The sequence below is a fragment of the Haliotis cracherodii genome, unplaced genomic scaffold (genome assembly GCF_022045235.1).
Source record: "Haliotis cracherodii isolate W230 unplaced genomic scaffold, xgHalCrac1.p SCAF_33, whole genome shotgun sequence".
NCBI lineage: Eukaryota > Metazoa > Mollusca > Gastropoda > Lepetellida > Haliotidae > Haliotis > Haliotis cracherodii.
Window position 1 is genome coordinate 2,099,553 of NW_027266290.1, and position 18,393 is coordinate 2,117,945.

General features: G+C 42.1%; 1 protein-coding gene across 4 annotated transcripts in view; it reads right to left on the reverse strand.

Moving 5' to 3' along the window:
* Positions 1 to 18,393, reverse strand: part of LOC139477368 (unconventional myosin-Ic-like) — a 98,366-nt gene that overhangs the window by 51,109 nt on the left and 28,864 nt on the right. Inside the window, exon 1 of one of the 4 annotated variants that reach the window (XM_071259925.1) lies at positions 1,756 to 1,833. The exons of the other annotated variants lie outside the window; for them this stretch is intronic. The gene's annotated coding sequence lies outside the window, so the exon portion shown is untranslated. Of the gene's footprint in view, positions 1 to 1,755; positions 1,834 to 18,393 lie in introns of those variants that run through there. 4 annotated transcript variants of the gene reach the window in all.

Here is an 18,393-nt window from a genome sequence, read left to right on the forward strand (position 1 = left end):
TTAAAGAAATGTTTTCATAGACTAAGTATTTGTGTAATGTTAGCCTTCTGACTATGAACCTTGTTGACCATCCTCCATGAAACAATGCGGGGGGGCAGTCAGTGGGCTGGTCCGAGTTTGTAGGCCAGGGGTCAGTGTGGTGCTGCCTCTCACAGTTAACAAGTGTGTACATCACCGGGCTTCACGGTGGCACTCCTGACCTTGTCTGATGGTGATGAAGTGTGTAGGTCGAGGTGAGGTGAGGTGAAATGGGGTTTAACGTCGCGTCCAAGATTATTACACTTATATAGTGACGTGCAGGCACGTGTATACATGTGTGTGTGTGGCTGCTTGTACTAGTCCGGACTGATGCCGATTTATAGTGCTAGCACACTGAGATACCATGCCGCAGTTTAACATGAATACCCCACTCAGACACAGTATACTGACTCCGAGCCGACCAGTCCTAGTTTTGGCCCCTTAGTGCCGAGCACCAGACAGGGTAACAACAAGTACCATCTTTTAAAGTCTTTTGGAATGACGCGGCTGGGGATCGAACCCCAGACCTTCCGCTCTCTGGGCGGACGCTCTACCACTAGACCACGGAGGGGGTCGTTTAGGTCGAGGACCATCAGTGTGGGAGGCCATGATATACAGACCACTCACATGTAACACACAACCATCCATCATTGTAGTGTAGCAAAGACTACTGTTGTATCGTCCTGCTGGTGTTCAGGGTCAGGTTGACACACACATACTCCTTCACTTTCACCCAGACCATTATCTGTATTTGTCAGTGACCACTCGCTGTGTTCTGATTAATAGAAATAATCGAAGGGGTCGGACTGTTAGTTTGTTGTTTAACGCCAGACTCAGCAACATTCCAGACAAACCAATCATTAGATGGATATTGTGAGCAATGACCAACACACGATGACACCAAGACTGGCCGTTAGACAAGCATCTACTCCCCGAGGACTATTCTAACCCTGAAGTCTCACCATGCTCCCAGGAGCAAAAGAGGCCCTATAATGAAATCTGATCTCTAAATAAACGTGTGCTATGTATGCTATTGTTTGCTTTTTGTTTAAAGCCTCCTCAATATTCCAGCCATATGACAGCGGTCTGAAAAATAATCGAGTCTGGTAAAGACAATCCAGTGATTGACATCATGAGCATTGATCCACGCAATTGGGATACGATGACATGCTTCAACCAAGTCTGCAAGCCTGACCACCCAATCCCGTTAGTCGCCTTTTACAACAAGCATCTTCCCCTCAATGTGTAGTAATTCAATCCTCCTAATACAATGTAATAGGCAAGTCTAGATATGTGGACAGTCAAAGGACTCCAGTCTCTTATAGGGACAACATTTTTATTATTTACACAATCTAGAAATTATGATTAAAACTAATAATTATTGCCTCGAGTCTTGTGCAAGTCAAATTGGGTAATTACACGGAGTGCTGTCAAACTTCCGGGTTCTTAAAAGAAGTTCATCTCAGTACACATGACACAAGCAAATCAAGTGAGTGAGTGAGTGAGTTAAGTTTAACGCCGCTTTTAACAGTATTCCAGTTATATCACGGCATGTCAGCTTAATGTGGCAGGAAAGCCTGAAGTGATGCAGGTCTCAGATGTTCACCACTTCGGTGAAACCCATGAGCACGGGTATGGTGCTGACAAACCTAGAAACATAATCAGGGCGAACCGGAATTCAAACCCACAATGTTTTTAACTGGAGCTCGATATAAAGTCTGTATGAAACCATCTTACCGTAAATCACAACTTGGGACCAGAATATTCAGCTCACTTCCCTTATATAACACATGAAGGATGCATGTGTGTTACTTGTAAAAGGTCTGACCGGGACAGGTTTCCTGCTATCCGTCCTTGTGTTCACTGCGACTCAGGAATAGTATTACAGGAAGATGAGAGTTTAAATTAGTAACAGAGCGTCATGTAAAAGTCTCATCTCATGTTTGTATAAATTTACATAAGCATATGTGGTCTGACTAATAGCACATGTTAACCGCGGCAACAAACAGTGATAATTGCTTTCAACCAATGGATTCACCATGTCTCCCTGAAAGCATTGCTTCCTCATATTCCCTGGACACTGTCCACACTGTCTGACCACAATGGCCTGGGGTTTCAATACTCCTATTATAAATGGGAGCTCTGTACCTTGGCAAGACCACGTAAATATATCATTCTTTCTCTTGACCTTTTGAGATAGGATTTTTTTTATATCTTATTTCTTTGGTGGGTTACATTGATCATTAAAAGTAAACTTGATTCTAATGTGCCATGTGATCTATTTGACACGCCCCCTATGGCTCATTATAATTAAGTGAGTGAGTTGGGTTTAACGCCGCTTTTAACAGTATTCCAGCTTAATGTGGGAGGAAAGGCCGTAGTGATGCAGGTCTCCGATGTTTACCACTTCGGTGAAACCCACGAGCACGGGTATGGTGCTGACAAACCTAGAAACATAATTGGGGCAAACCGGGATTAGAACCGACAATTATAGGTTTCTGGCATGCCCAAGGGACGCAACTCTTTGACCATTTTGTGCTCAACTTATTTTCGAAGGAAGGATAGATGTAAAGATAGTAAATACAAATGGTGACAAAGTCATTGCTTAACATAGACTTGCTCATAGTATCCTTTGTGCTGAAAATTCTGTAACTTTTCAATTTATAGTTGGTTGTAAGCCATCATCATGACTGAAAATAATCAAAGTGACTCACGAAACAGTTCAGTGGCATCATGAGTGAGTGAGTGAGTGAGTGAGTGAGTGAGTGAGTGAAGTTTTACGCCGCTTTTAGCAATATTCCAACAATATCACGGCGGGGGACACCAGAAATGGGCTTAACACATAGTACCCATATCGGGAATCGAACCCAGGTCTTCAGCGTGACGAGCAAATGTTTTAACCACTCGGCTACCTGACCGCCCCTAATCAGATGACCCACTGATTTCAAAGACGAGGAAATAAAAGTGGTGGTCACACCTTGACTGCCTTGACTCAGATAACGCCAACCACCACTATCTTGACAACAGGCCAATCCTCCAGTGTTCATGGTCCCCCACATTGACATGCACAAGAAACATATTTCCCCATGTCATGGTCACCTGGCGTTAACTCCTACCTCTCATCACTAACGACAGGTGTGTTGCCAATAACACGTCCCACACCTCAATCCTTGAGGAATGTCATGCTAACTCACTTTGTCAATTGTCCTCCACTACATTTTTCTCAGACAGATTCCGGGTTAGACTTCAGCCACCCGTGCAATAGGTTGGTTGGTTTCTTGTTTAACGCCGCACTCAGCAATAATCCAGTTATATGATGGCGGTCTGTAAATAATCGAGTCTGGACCAGACAATCTTGTGATTGACATCATGAGCATCGATCCACGCAATTGGGATCGATGACATGCATCAACCAAGTCAGCGAGCCTGACCACTCAATCCTGTTAGTCGCCTTTTAAGACAAGCATAGTCACCTTTTACGGCAAGCATGGGTTGCTGAAGACCTATTCTACCCCGGAATTTTCACGGGTCACATTGACATGCACAAGAAACATATTTCCCCATGTCATGGTCACCTGGCGTTACCTCCTACCTCTCATCACTAACGACAGGTGTGTTGCCAATAACACGTCCCACACCTCAATCCTTGAGGAATGTCATGCTAATTCACTTTGTCAATTGTCCTCCACTACATTTTTCTCAGACAGATTCCGGGTTATAACTCACCGGGACTTCAGCCACCCGTGCAATTAACAATGTAAGAGGAACAAAGGGTATCGGCTGGTCAGATTCACTGACTTGTTATCGCATCCCAATTGAATGATCAATGCTTGTGATGTCAATCACTGGATTGTCTAGTCCAGATTTGATTATTTACAGAACGCTGTCTGCTATTCCTAGAATATAGCCGAGTGTGGCGGTAAACAACAAACGAAAATACCTGCTGCACAAATTTCTTAATGTGTTGCTTCCACAGAGAGATTCATTATTTTGAGCCCAGAACAGGAAACAGGGAAAAAACATGTCATCCTCTACTAAGAAATACACTAAACTGCATCACAAGCCCTGCGGTTTCAACATTTCCTTGTGCAGTAGCAGCAGAAAAATGACATCCTGTTGCTAACAATAGATAACACACAAGTTGTGCTATTTTCCTTCTGCAAATGGAACTCTAAATGGCTTAAACATGATTGAAATAATGTTTAACTTAAAAAATATGAAGTGTTATATGTGTACTCCATATATTATTGCATACTGCCATAAGTCGATATCACCACCATGATAACATACAGTATGGTTGAGAATTAAGTTGATATGAGGAAGTTATTTTGGAGGCTGTTTTTCAATCCCAAAACAAGTTATTCTCACTTATTTTAAAGAACCTTAATCAACCTGTCATTAAAAGCATCATTAATTATCCTTATCAAACATCTTCATTTTAACTTTTACTTTTCTCCATCTACAGGTTGTGTAATAATGACCATGGTTTGTTCTGTAATATATGCCTGGAAAAAGGCAGTGTAAGTCGGCCAATGCAATTAAGACTAGCAGCCATCATCATCATCATCATCATCATCATCATCATCATCATCAGAACCACCACCACCACCACTTGTAAAGATCATCACTTGTAACGATTAACACTTGCAACGATCAGCACTTCATCATCATCATCATCATCAGAACCACCACCACAACCACTTGTAAAGATCATCACTTGTAACGATCAACACTTCATCATCATCATCATCATCACCATCAGAATCACCACCACCACCACCAGTTGTAAAGATCATCACTTGTAATGATTAACACTTGTAACGATTAACACTTGTAAGGATTAACACATCATCATCATCATCATCATCATCATCATCATCAGAACCACCACCACCACCACTTGTAAAGAGCATCACTTGTAACGATTAACACTTGCAACGATCAGCACTTGTAATGATGATCATCATCATCAGAACCACCATCACCACCACTTGTAAAGATCATAACTTGTAACGATTAACACTTGCAACGATCAGCACTTGTAACAATCATCATCATCATCATCATCATCAGAACCACCACCACCACTTGTAACGATCATCATCATCATCATCCATTGACAATTGTTTATGAACCGCATCAACCTATCCTATTATGAGGTGAGGTATTATGAAAACTGTCCCAACTTCCCCACAGCGTGATCTGCGAGGAATGTGTTGTCTATTAACCAACAAGGAACGCTTGGCACTTTTTACAATACAAGAACACACTAGCCCGCTGCTCCAATCTGATGAGTGTGACGTGCCAACAATCGACACCCTCGTGTGGGAACACCACATCCCGAGACATTGTTTATTTGGGGACCTGAAGAGAACCTCTGGGCTGCCGTCAGCCGGTCACTCCATGTCCCAATACCCAGCCTTGTCGTTGAGGCGGCAGGCCGTCTTGGGAAGGCTAGACCTACCACAAACACAATAGAAATTGCAGAGTCTAGTTTCTGACTTTGAAAATATTTGAAATGTGAGCACTTTTTACTGTTTGTGTGGGAGGAGTTTAAGTGTTAGAAGTGAAGGGGGGTCTGAATTTAAGGACGTTTGCAGCTACAGACTATGAATGTGGGGACCCTTAGATCTCTAATTATTAACACTAGGGTTACGAAAAGGACCTCTTGAAATTTTCATGCTTATCACTGAACAGTGGTTATGTGAATTGTTTGATAGGCATTACTTAGAAATTGATGGATGACAAGGCAGACACAATTTTATGGATAACAACTTCTTTAATACTGTGAAAAGCGACGTTTCGGTATAGATCCTTATACCACTGTCACGTACGTCGCTTTTCACAGTATAAAGAAGTTGTCATCCATAAAATTGTGTCTACCTAGTGGTTATGTGAATTCACCTGCAATCACATTCAAGTATATATGCAAAAGTTTAAAGTTTCAGGGTTTAAATGCATGAAATTAGATAAATGAATATATATACTGAACAATAAATGATGGATCATGAAAATATTGGTGATATTTTTTTGCTGTGAAGTCTAAGCAAAAGATTTCATAAATATATCCCCAAAACTATTCATAATCCCCAACATTTTTTGCTCAGTATATGTCAATTTTAAGCCATCAGAAGAAAAGTGATTATACTATCTGTCCTTAATCAATTACAGGTCTTGATTGATAAATAACAAATTGTAGCCAAATATCCATATTTTCAATAATTTAGCAGTCACACTTAAGCAAATGACTTCACTAGTCATATGATAATGATAATAATTGACACCAATTAAAGTTATCTTAAAACCTTTTGATAATGATAATAAACATGATAAATGAACCTTAATCCCATATATATATTCATAATTTATAGAATATCTATAATTTATAGCATTATGACAAAATATGTAGTCAGTTACACATAACCTTTTCATTATCGCCACAATGCTGGACCTGGGTAAATTGTTTCCTCATACCGACAGAAGTTAACATGCAGAGTCTCTCTTGCCTGTTTAAACACCCTGTCACATGACTGATTAAAAAGATCCTTCGTGAACGTTAATGGCGTGTGGCAGTTCTGTTTGGTCTCAGACAGGATAAACAGATTAAGATGCTGACAAGGGTTTAACAAAACGGTTTACAAAACGGTTTTAGGGATTAGCCACTGGCATCAATTAAAGGGCACTATACAAGTAGCAGCCTCTTCAGAGACATATTTGGAATGGTTATGAAAAGCCTTTGACATTTTATTTTTCATTAATGCATATTTGTCTGTCTGAATGTCAGGAGATGTTTTAATTGCTAAACTATCATGATAACCCTAAGTTAAGCATGCATCAGGTCAGACAGATGGCATGTCAGTTCAGGGCCCTGTCAATTAGGACTGACCTGGCAATATATTGCACTACGTTAACCTGTATTGTGATACGTGTTGCCATATATTGCTAATTTACATTTTCATGAGTTAATAAGAGTTATAGGTGAGGTGAAATGGGGTTTAACGTCGCATCCAAGATTATTGCACTTATACAGCGACGTACATGCACGTGTTGATGATGCCATAAACATGTGCGTAAGGAATTCTGCGATGTGGAAGAATACTTTTCAAACTTCGTCAGCACTTTATAGTATCACCAGATATATGAGGCCTGTCCTACCGAGATGGCAACAGGTTTCCACCTCTACCACGTTGTACAGCTTTATCAGATCCCAAGGCCCACGTGCACAAACCAATCTTAGTGCTATGACTATCATAAGTCTATGTTAAAGTAAGGGAGATACGAACACAATATGTGTGAGACCGCTTTGTTCATGTGAACCCTGGAATCAGTACAGTTGCATTGCCCTCATTAGAAGATGCGACCTGTGAAGATCCAGGGTAGAATAGGTCTTCAGCAACCCACGCTTGCCGTAAACGGTGACTATGCTTGTCGTAAGAAGCGATCGGTTGGTCAGACTCGCCGACTTGGTTGATGCATGTCATTGTATCCCAATAGCGTGGATCGATGCTCATGATGTCAATCACTGGATTGTCTGGTCCAGACTTGATCATTTACAGACCGCCGTCATATAGGTGGAATAATGCTGAGTGCGGCGTTAAACAACAAACATTACAAGGTGCAACACAATAAATAATAGATCTCTACAATAGCTACACACATGCCACATCTCATTACAAGATCCAGCACAACATAATAGATCTCTACAATTCTAAACACTCTACACGCATCTTATTACAAGATCCAGCACAACATAATGAGATTTCTACAATCCTACACACTACACACACACCTCATAACAAGATGCATCACAAAAAATAATAGCTCTCTACAATATTCACACAATTCCCTCACATTCATCACAATATATAACAGATCTCGACACTGCCTGCACAATACACCCATACGAATGGGAACATTGTAACAATTGTTGTGTACACACCTCAAACACCACACAGCTGTGACTTGTGCCTGAGTGATATCGATGTATCGATGTGTCGACAACGGCTGCTGCAGCAGCTTTAGATGTAAAGGAGTCATTGCAGTGGCACAAATACCTATACAGTTCAGCTGATACCACAATAAAGTTGTACGCCAGGCCGTAGGCGACATTGCCGTGATTCAAAATCAATCCGACAGGGGGAATTTAGGGATTGGGTCTACTTGAACATTGAACAAAGTTTTCACATTTGTCAAAGTGGTAAATAGGTCTCTTTCCTAACCACCGACGGCCACAGAAACATTATGTACTTGTTCACTATTGACACAACTTAGCAGCCTGGCCATTGAACGTCTTTCTTAACATTGCTGAATGAAAATCTATTCACCCGACACCGGCAAGTATGTTATCCGGGAACTGGGAGTGTATCTTTTTATAATAAACCGGCTTTGACAAAAATAGCCCTCAGTGCCGAGCTGATATATGTGTACGGAAGATCTACAGAGATTTGTGTGATGCTTTTTTAGGACTGAATGAATATTGTATTAGATAACACACCTGGGCCTAGTCGACTGTTACACGCTGAGTGGGGAGTGAGCGTAGAAAGTCAGGTGATGGAGTGGATGAAGGGTGTATAACACATATACTGTATTCGACGTAATAAGCGCCCGGCTCTAATAAGCGCCCACGGTGATATTTGCTAATATATTGGCTAGTGAACAATCCCAATTAGCACCTCTTCCGATTGATCAATGTACACATGACTTATTTATTCGTGTATAATACACACTCATGTGTTACATGCACCCTTAATAAAATTCTCAAAAAAATCTGTTGTGTATAATACGCACAGACTTTTCTTTTGTATCATTTCAGGTACATAAAACTAGAAGTTTACGATCTTTCAACTCAAAATTCAAAATTCAAAATTATATTATAATAAGAGCCCCCTATTTCTAATTTGGAGAGCGCCCTGTGCGCTTATTACGTCAAATGCGGTACATCGGGTTGATTGATAAGATCTGAGCCTCACATAGAAGGAATAGTGAAATCTTTGTCGCATACATAACATGTTGTCACAGAGGTGTAGCCACAAAAATTTGAAGTTAGTTTTCACTGTGACAAGTCCGTAAAATAAGCAGCTGTCTATGACTTTGGAAAATGGACAAACTTGAGGAATGTGCAGTGATCAAGTGCTTCCAGAGAGAGGTCTTATCACCAAAAGCCATCTATTAAGATATGTAGATGCACTTTCATATGATTGAGTGAGTGAGTGAGTGAGTGAGAGTGAGTATGATTTTACGCCGCTTTTAGCAATATTCCAGCAATATCACAGCGGGGGACACCAGAAATGGGCTTCACATACTGTACCCATGTTGGGAATTGAACCCAGGTCTGTGGCGTGACGAGCGAACGCTTTAACCACCAGGCTACCCGACCGCCCCGCCACCGTAAAGAGGTGGGCTGTCATAGAGTTTAAGCATGGCAGGGAGAGTCTGGAAGACAACCTCCATCCTCGAAGGCCTCAGTCATGTCAGCAACACCAGAAATGATCCAGGGAATCCACAATACAGTGATGACTGAAGCCCCACCATGCTCACAGGAGCAAAAGATTCCTGGCCTCAGAATGAAATCTGATCTCTAAATAAACTTGTGCTGTGTATGCTGTTGTTTGCTTTTTGTTTAAAGCCTCCTCAATATTCCAGCTATATGACCGCGGTCTGTAAACAATCATGTCTGGACCACACAATCCAGTGATTGACATGACCACCGATCTATGCAATTGGGTTACAGTGACCTGCATCAACCATACAGTCAGCAAGTCCGACAACCTGATCCCTAAGCCGCCTCTTACGAACATGGGTTGCTCGGGGACCAATACTAACCAGGATTTTCTATGCACTATTCTGTGTTATATCACCTAAAGAATAGGGGTGTAACGATATATCGAACATTGATGCATTGCAACTGTTTACCCTACAATTGTACAATATCAATAGCAATCTAAAAACACCAATATATTGTCAATACCACACAAAACAATCAATAGTTTCAAAAATCGCAATTAAGTTACAAAAAAAAGCATAAATTATGGTCAAGTTTCAAACCCGCTTGTGTTGCTTAGCAACAAATACTACAGCTTCTGATTAGAGTTACTTCCCTTATTCTCGAGTAGTGACATGAAGGAAAATGGCCGACATTATCATCAATACTTTATTCAGTTATATTACATTGATTAATATAATGATCAAGTTGATTTGATACTATCGCAATTTTAAAAATAGCCCAAACAGTCATGCCTAACTCAAGAAATCAAACACTGACAATACAAATACAAGGTATATTCACCAGCATCCCCAAGCTGAGCAGGTTTGTTTAGAGTTTTGTCGTGCTGCACCCTCCTACCTGCATCCATAAGGACAATCATAGCCTGACTTTCAGAAACCTCCAGCCACACCTTGTTATGTCAATATGCAATATAAGCCACATGTCACAAAGTATTATTATTATTACTTGACTGCTCCTCCGTTAATTGATAATAGCAATCGCCAAAGTGGAAAATATGATATTAGGGCTGTACAACCCTCATAAACGAAGACTGCCAAATCTATGAGTTGCCATGGAAATGGCATCATAATGTTTATGATTACAACATCAATACGTCAATTACATGTTGTCGCCTCCTTCACATCAACAGATTTGATGGAGTTTGCGTGGCCAACCAGGTTGATATGTGATGAAAATCAGACACATCTACGTGGCTCAGGTGTAGGGTGTCACGATTTTATAGACCCTCAGGTCCATCTCTCCGCTTAGGTCTGGATAACCAGGAACTGCTGGGGAAAAAAATTAGGCTTATTGAACTTGATGACTCCTTATTGATGCTAAGAAATATGTATTTGTGCCGAGATATTAAATTACTAAGTTCTTAAGCCATGAAAAATATGTTTCTTGCAGGTTATTTTAAGCGCCCTTGCCCTCAGGCTTTTGCCGTCTTTCTTTTTCGCAGTTAAACTCGTGAGCCACCATTGTTTAGAGAAGAGCAGGTAACTCTTTGAGTTTTAATCCATATAGACTCGCAGAAGTCTCTACAGAAACGATTATTAGTAGAAATCATAATTCTTTGATTATCTAAATAATAAGAATAAGTTGCCCTCATAAGACTCGTGTTTTGGTGCTGTTCATTTTTCTAGACTTGCCTATTATAAGGATTGAAGTGAGTATACATCCATGTACTTATCATTCCATACAGACTTGGAGCAAGGCTATAATCTAGACAATCTAGACATTCATACCAGGTAGATCTAAAATGAAAATTGGAAATAAATGTCCCTCAATAAGAGAAACATTTAAAAACGATTCATGGGACACTAATACAACATAAGATGAACTGTACTTCATGACCTTTCAGACACTGACATATCCAGTTTGTTCCAAGATATCAACTAAGTGAAGTCATGGTAAAGAAATATTATCGTGTCTGATCACCTGGATAACAGGATCTCATTTTTCATCCGGTTAAAAAACAACAGTCCCAAGCCTCTTTGATGCAGTGATAACGAAACACACGATCATCATGATCATTGGTTTGTCATGAACAAGTTTTGGGGTTTAAAGTTTCAGAACTTTTTAAATTCAATTTAAACTATTTCCAATTCGTTTTAGAAATGGCTGATTTTATTAGCAGAATGAGCAAAATAGACCCATGAAGACCTGGGGTAGAATACATCTTCAGCAACCCATGCTTGGGATAAAAGGTGAATAATGCTTGTCGAGGCGACTAATGGGATTGGGTGGTTAGGTTCGCTGACTTGGTTGATGCATGTCATCGTAACCCGTTTGCATAGATCGATGGTCATGATGTCAATCACAAGATTGTCTGATTAAGATTCTATCATATACAGACCTACGTTATATAGCTGGAATATTGCTGCGTGTGGCGTTAAACAACTTACAAATATCCCCAGGAGATATGATTACAATGGAATTTTATCACAGTGCTTTGCAGTATAAACTAGCATGTGCAATGTTATGGTTCAGTGCAGATCTTCTAAGTGAAGGTTGACTAACACAAATAGCAAGACACTTTCTCTGCATAACTCAGACGGCACCTAGCTATTTTCAAAATTTTATTGCGTAGTTTTCCACACCTACATCAACAAAAGATGAAGGCCACCCTTTAACACAAAGTTTGTTCAAAATTCACTGTAACATCAGAGCTCAAGATAAGCTTTTGGTGTTGTGGGTATTTTACCCATGCATTTTAAAATCATTGGGTATCAGTAATTCTACCTGGGCATTCAAATTTCTGTTAAAACTGATAAGAAGAACATTCTGGAATAACTTATAGATGGCCTAGATTGTATGGATATAATCATAAAACCCGTAATTGTCGTTCGGAATACCCCGTGTTAAATATTTCGTGGTTGCATGATTAGAAAACACATTCCGACTGTCAATTTCATGATCTGGTAAGCGACGCTCTGATTGGTTGGATGAAAGGTCGTTCTGACGTGACCCGTAATGGGATGTCCCCAGATCTTTGTTTTTGCGGCAGCGAGAACTTAAATCTGATTTTAATGAGATTGCTTGCTTCCCAGATGACTGTGGGTAGGTGAAAAGGAAAATTAATCAAATTTCTTTTCAGTTTTCTCATCCAGTGACTACATGACGGTAATATATAAGAAGAGCTTCATAACATTTCTCCATGAAATTCTGACAAGGAAATAAGTATCACAGAGAAAGTATATTATTTCACAATTTCATAAAACATTTTTATGCCAGTTTAATATACTCCTTGCATCGGACAGAAACAGAAGATTTTATTTTTGTGTGTTTGTTTGTTATTTAACGCCGCACACAGCAATATTCCAGCTATATGACGGCGGTCTTTAAATAATCGAGTCTGGACAGACAATCCAGTGATTGACATCATGAGCATCAATCTACACAATTTGGATACGACAACATGCATCCACAAAGTAAACAAGCATGACCACCCAGTCCCGTTAGTCGCCTCTTACGACAAGCGTAGTCGCCTTTTACGACAAGCATAGTTACCTATTACACAAAGCATGGGTTGCTGAAGACCTATTCCACCCCTGAGCTTCATAGTGTGATTGATGGCCATGATGAAATAGATGTAGGGCTATCGAAGGAATACTAGCCGACAATCGAGTCATTAATTTGTTGCAGCCTAAACCTTCAGTCTCCCTGCAGTGGGGCTGTTTGGTTTGGAAGTCACCAGGACACAAGTGTGTTTATGAGTAGTCCTGGGTGGTTTACAAAGTACATCTATGTCAAATAATTGTGTTTAAAATATCTTAGAGCCTGGAGTGTTGGGATTAGAAAAGTAAATATTGAGACAACTAACATGGATGATGCACAATATTAGGTTGGTGACATAGGAAAATATGTCTTGTTATCCTGTGTGGTAATCTGGCACACATTGCCGACTCTCACGGGACACATGAGGCGGCCTTGGAAGGCACATGAGGCGGCCTTGGAAGGCACATGAGGCGACCTCGGAAGGCACATGAGGCGGCCTCGGAAGGCACATGAGACGGCCTCGGAAGGCACATGAGGCGGCCTCGGAAGGCACATGAGGCGGCCTTGGAAGGCACATGAGGCGGCCTCGGAAGGCACATGAGGCGACCTCGGAAGGCACATGAGGCGGCCTTGGAAGGCACATGAGGCGGCCTCGGAAGGCACATGAGGCGGCCTCGGAAGGCACATGAGGCGGCCTCGGAAGGCACATGAGGCGACCTCGGAAGGCACATGAGGCGGCCTTGGAAGGCACATGAGGCGGCCTCGGAAGGCACATGAGGCGGCCTCGGAAGGCACATGAGGCGGCCTTGGAAGGCACATGAGGCAGCCTCGGAAGGCACATGAGGCCTTACCTTGTCAGAAAAAAGCATGGTACTTGTCGTTTTGAAACAGAGCAAAACAGTCTCACTAAAATCATATCTTTTACTCTGATTTATACCTTTCTCTGTCAACATCTAAAAAACAAAAAAAACAAGGTCATAATGGCTTTACTGAGGTGGGGGTTGTAAAGATAAAATAATTTTTTTTATTCAAATCTCCCACATTGTCATGATGAGGGGTTGACAGGTCTGATCAATTTAATGCCCTTGTAATGGTTAAAAAACAGGGGAAATTTGGAAATATGTTTTAGCCCCGGGCTTAATGATGCCAAGTGTTAAGTTCTAACCCTGCATGTGACCCTCTGTGAACTCGGACCACCCAATTAAAATGAAGTGGTCATAGTTTTATTGTTTTCTTCCTCATCCATTACTGGCTTTAACCACAGTCACAATAATACATAGCTTTACAAATTAGATTTAGGAATTGAAAACGAAACTGAAAGTTACCATGGTTACTGATAATTCTCATAATTTCATTTCAATTTCAATTATCATTTTACTGATAATTATTCTGAGGATGCTTTCAGGTCAGTGTCGGTAATAACTCATGTGAGCCATTCAATCTGAAATAATTTATACTGCAAGGAGAAGTTTTAGTTTCAGTTTTCTGTCAAAATGTCATGACTCCCAAATGTTTCTGATCACTCCTGAACCAAATACGAGTTATGAATATTCTCAGAAGTCAAAGACTATGTGGATTCCTGCACCCCAAGTCAGGCATGTGACCTCTCCTGTGGATCCCTGACCCCATGTGACCTCTCCTGTGGATTGCTGCAACCCATGTGACCTCTCCTGTGGATCGCTGCAACCCATGTAACCTCTCCTGTGGATTGCTGCAACCCATGTGACCTCTCCTGTGGATCGCTGCAACCCATGTGACCTCTCCTGTGGATTCCTGCACCCCATGTGACCTCTCCAGTGGATCCCTGCAACACATGTGACCTCTCCTGTGGATTCCTGCACCCCATGTGACCTCTCCTCTGGATCCCTGACCCCATGTGACCTCTCCTGTTGATTTCTGCAAACCATGTAACCTCTCCTCTGGATCCCTGTACCCATGTGACTTCTCCTCTGGATCCCTGTACCCATGTGACCTCTCCTGTGGATCCCTGCAAACCATGTGACCTCTCCTTTGGATCCCTGCAACACATGTGACCTCTCCTGTGGATTCCTGCACCCCATGTGACCTCTCCTGTGGATCCCTGACCCCATGTGACCTCTCCTGTGGATCTCTGCACCCCATGTGACCTCTCCTCTGGATCCCTGTACCCATGTGACCTCTCCTGTGGATCTCTGCACCCCATGTGACCTCTCCTGTGGATCCCTGCAACCCATGTGACCTCACCTGTGGATCCCTGCACTCAAAGTCAGGCATGTGACATCTCCCGACACTCTCTAGTCGATCCTACAGTGATTAATGACTGGGTATTCCATCTTAGTGCTAAGACGACCGTAACTCCCATACTTTAACATAGACATACAACAGTCGCACCTCCGAGATGCTACATGGACCAGGGGCCACGTTTTGTTTGAATCTCAAGCACTGAGAGCTCACAAACTTTATTAGACACACAAGCCAGATACTGGGTCAGGTAGATATTTCTCCCAAGGTACACATGACACTGAGAGCTCTAAACATTTTAGCTATACAGCTAGACTAACATCTAGTCTCTGAAATTAACATATTTACAGATAAGAAATAGTTGTTAAATTATAGTTATAGAATATAATATAAAAGCATCCCAGAGACTTTCTTCATTTTCAAGATACTGCAGTAATCAAGACTTGCCAAACATTATACTTGCTAATACTTACAGCCTTGCATGGGCTGTATTGGATATATTTGTTTCAAATTCAGGGTCTGTATGACAGACCATCAGATCAGTCTGAGCAAAACACTTTGAGTCTCCTTACCCATAATGTAGTTTCAGAAGACTTTGGTTTAAAAGCAACTATGCTTGTCGTAAGAGGCGACTAACGGAATTGGGTGGTCAGGCTCACTGACTTGGTTGATGCATGGCATCGATCCCAATTGCGTAGATCGATATTCATGATGTCAATCACTGGATTGTCTGGTCCAGACTTGATTATTTACAGACCGCCATCATATAGCTGGAATATTGCTGAGTGCAGTGTAAAACAACAAACAAACAAACCAACCAACATGTTCCTGTATGTAAAATATACTATCAAAACATAAATATTGTGACAATGAAACAACAGGGAGTTTTACCATGTTTACAGACAGGAAAAGAACTGATTCAAACAAGTCTGAAACATTTATTATGATATGAACATTGTGCGTGCGTGCGTGCGTGCGTGCGTGCGTGCGTGCGTGCGTGCGTGCGTGCACTTATAGTGTTCATGACTCTGCAGCCTGTATGCACAATAACCTACCTATAATGTACCCTAACTTATTCAGGTATTGCCTGGCCTTGATTTCTATATCACTTCCGTGTTGAATCTGAACCTGTTTTTACCAGGTACTGTGAGAGGGGAGGGCCATGAAGGGGGAGGTCCGTGAAGGGAGAGGGTTGCAAGGGGGGAGGGTCATGAGAGGGGAGGGCCATGAAAGGAGAGGGCCATGAGGGAAGCGGGTCGCAAGGGGCGAGGGCCGTGAGAGGGGAGGGCAGTGAAGGGAGAGGGTCACAAGGGGGGAGGTCCGTGAGGGGTGAGGGCCGTGAAGGGAGAGGGTCGCAAGAGGGGAGGGCCGTGAGGGGCGAGTGCGAAGGGAGAGAGTCGCAAGGGGGGAGGGCTGTGAGAAGGGAGGGCCGTGAAGGGAGAGGGTCGCAAGGGGGGAGGGCTGTGAGAGGGGAGGGCCGTGAAGGGAGAGAGGCGTGAAGGGAGAGGGTTGCAAGGGGGGAGGGTCGTGAGGGGGGACGGCAGTGAAAGGGGGAGGTCCGTGAAGGGTTAGGTCTGCGAGGGGGGACGTCAGTGAAGGGAGGAGTGCCAAAAGTGTGAATGGAAGGGGGAGAAAGGGAGAGATGGGTCACAATTTATGTTGATATTCTTTCTTAAGTGCCTTCAATCTGTTTATGTCACCACCCTAAGTGTGATATATCACCAAGGTTTGGATGAAATATGATTTAAATAGTAGGGTCCTCATTTTCTACTTAGCTGGTGATCTTCCAACCAGCCATACATTCATAAACAGCAACATTGTAACCCACAGAATGACTCACCACATCGGCCTGGTTACATTCGAGATCTTCTAACGAGCCATACATTCATAAACAGCAACATTGTAAGCCACAGAATGACTCACCACATCGGCCTGGTTACATTCGAGGTCTTCTAACGAGCCATACATTCATAAACAGCAACATTGTAAACCACTGAATGACTCACCACATCGGTCTGGTTACATTCGAGATCTTCCAACGAGCCATACATTCATAAACAGCAACATTGTAAGCCACAGAATGACTCACCACATCGGCCTGGTTACATTCGAGATCTTCCAACGAGCCATACATTCATGAACAGCAACATTGTAAGCCACAGAATGAATCACCACATCGGCCTGGTTACATTCGAGATCTTCTAACGAGCCATGCATTCATAAACAGCAACATTGTAAGCCACAGAATGAATCACCACATCGGCCTGGTTACATTCGAGATCTTCTAACGAGCCATACATTCATAAACAGCAACATTGTAAGCCACAGAATGACTCACCACATCGGCCTGGTTACATTCGAGATCTTCCAACGAGCCATACATTCATAAACAGCAACATTGTAACCCACAGAATGACTCACCATATCGGCCTGGTTACATTCGAGATCTTCCAACGAGCCATACATTCATAAACAGCAACATTGTAACCCACAGAATGACCCACCACATCGGCCTGGTTACATTCCAGATCTTCCAACGAGCCATACATTCATAAACAGCAACATTGTAACCCACACAATGATTCACAGTTCAGCCAGGTTACATTCGAGATCTTCCAACGAGCCATACATTCATAAACAGCAACATTGTAAGCCACAGAATGACTCACCACATCGGCCTGGTTACATTCAAGATCTTCCAACGAGCCATACATTCATAAACAGCAACATTGTAACCCACAGAATGATTCACAATATCAGCCTGGTTACATTCGAGATCTTCCAACGAGCCATGCATTCATAAACAGCAACATTGTAACCCACAGAATGACTCACCACATCGGCCTGGTTACATTCAAGATCTTCCAACGAGCCATACATTCATAAACAGCAACATTGTAAGCCACAGAATGACTCACCACATCGGCCTGGTTACATTCGAGATCTTCCAACGAGCCATACATTCATAAACAGCAACATTGTAAGCCACAGAATGACTCACCACATCGGCCTGGTTACATTCAAGATCTTCCAACGAGCCATACATTCATAAACAATTTAAAGCACTGCAATTACCACATCCCCAATTCAGTTTCTTCACAAAACGATCACTTGAAACAATTCTGTACTAATACAATTATATCACACCTGACAAGTCCTTGCCCGTAATT